Genomic DNA, 2368 nt, shown 5'->3' with positions numbered 1-2368 from the left:
GTCACAAGCCAATGAGAGAAGTGACTTACTTCCATCTAAGTCTCTTCCTTCATTTCTTAGATGAAATGTGCCCGTTAAAAGTATAAAGACTTCCAGTTATTCTTGGCATTTTATAGGATCTCTTGTACAAATAACCTGAGTTATTTGCATACAGTTAGTAAAGTCAAAGTTATAGGTGTCTTGCTACATGTTCATTTATTTTTCTTTTTTTTTTTTTAAAAAAAAAGAACCATAGGTCCCAAGAGAAAAAGAAAATTTGAGAGTGAGTAAACCCTCTTTACAGATAGATACACAACTTGTTCCGTTCCTCACTAGCTCTCCTGGGTGAGTCCTCGGCTAGTCCTTTGTTGACCACTTCCTCGCCAGAACCCTCCTCAAACAACCTCATCCTTTACCTGCTCTATGCTTATTCATCACAGTGTCTGACAACACAGTGTATTTAATCTGTTTGTGTTCATCCTCCCCCAGTGGTGTGTAAGCTCCATGAACAGCATGTCACTGTTCTAGTTTACTGTTGTGTCCTCAGTATCGACAGGAGTACTCACCGTAAGCACTGATGTATATTTGATGGATGAAAGTCCCAGTGTATATTTCCCCACAAGTCATTTTTTAAAAGAGGCTCTCTAAATTCTCATTGTTGGTAGTATATTTCACTTGCACTGTTAAAAGGGCTGAAACTAAATCCCCCAACCAAGGTCCTTGACTGAGTTTGTCATCAATCTCTTGGTTTAAAACTGTATTCCCCTTCTTGTCCCCTCTGATCTCAATATTCTCCTAACACAACACTCACCAACCAGAGTCAGATGACTAAGATTGCTGTTGTTGATAATATTTTTAAAATAACAAGATAGCTATTATCACTATCATAGTTCAGTTCAGTTCAGTCACACAGTCATGTCTGACTCTTTGCGTCCCCATGGACTGCAGCATGCCAGGCTTCCCTGTCCATCACCAACTCCCGGAGCATACTCAAACTTATGTCCATTGATTCAGTGATGCCATCCAACCATCTTATCCTCTGTCATCCTCTTCTCCCACCTTCAATCTTTCTCAGCATCAGGGTCTTTTCAAATGAGTCAGTTCTTTGCATCAGGTGGCCAAAGTATTGGAGTTTCAGCTTCAGCATCAGTCCTTCCAATGAATATCCAGGACTGATTTCCTGAATATTAGGATGGACTGGTTGGATCTCCTTGCTATCCAAGGGACTCTGAAGAGTCTTCTCCAACACCACAGTTCAAAAGTATCAGTTCTTTGTCACTCAACTTTCTTTATAGTCCAACTCTCACATCCATACATGACTACTGGAAAAACCATAGCTTTGACTAGGCGAAACTTTGTTGGCGAAGTAATTTCTCTGCTTTTTAATATGCTGTCTAAGATGGTCATAACTTTTCTTCCAAGGAGCAAACATCTTTTAATTTCATGGCTGCAGTCACCATCTGCAGCAATTTTGGAGCCCCCAAAGTAAAGTCTGTCACTGTTTCCACTGTTTCCTCATCTATTTGCCATGAAGTAATGGGACCAGATGCCACGATTTTAGTTTCCGGAATGTTGAGTTTTAGGCCAACTTTTTCACTCTCCTCTTTCACTTTCATCAAGAGACTCTTTAGCTCTTCTTTGCTTTCAGCCGTAAGTGTGGTGTCATCTGCATATCTGAGGTTATTGGTATTTCTCCTGTCAATCTTGATTCCAGCTTGTGTGTCATCCAATCCAGCATTTCTCATGATGTACTCTTAATATAAGTTAAATAAGCTATCATAATTAATCCTCAAACCCAGATTGTTTCTCAAGGGCAAGGTGAGCTAACAGAACCCCATGCATGGACCACCTGGCCAGAGACATCCTGTGACTCCCAAAACTACAATTAAGAAACGTCACAGAAGTGTCACAAACCAATAATTAATCCCAGGCTTTTGGTTCTTTCCCTTAAAAAATAAAAGCCTAATGAAAGACCAAGCTGGAGTAGATGTGAGGCTTGCCTCCCACTCCCTTACTTAATGTCCTGCAATAAAGCCTTCCTTTGCTGCAGACTCCCACTGTCAGAGTTTGGCTTTCCATGCTGTGTGTACATGAGCCCTTCGCTTGGTTTCAGGGTCATTTTGTTTAAAGTAAAACTGGAGAAAGATTTCCCTATGGCAACTACAAATTGGCAATTGCCATCTGCAGCTACAGGGATTAAGTCATGTGCTGCTGCTGCAGGTGACTTTCAACTCTCCCCTGAAAGGAACTCAAGCTGGAGAGCAGAAATGAAGCACTTTCTTCTCTGGGAAGATTGGCAGAACAGGTCTTCAGATAGATTCTTTTTATCTCTTCATATCCAGAAAAGCACTAACATCCTACTTGGCAGTGATTACTCCTTGTGAATAAC

This window comes from Moschus berezovskii, chromosome 5 (genome assembly GCF_049115385.1).
Source record: "Moschus berezovskii isolate FMDL1 chromosome 5, NW_MosBer_1.0, whole genome shotgun sequence".
NCBI classification, from domain to species: Eukaryota; Metazoa; Chordata; class Mammalia; order Artiodactyla; family Moschidae; genus Moschus; species Moschus berezovskii.
The sequence above is the reverse complement of the archived record's forward strand: the minus strand, read 5'-3'. Positions refer to the sequence as shown.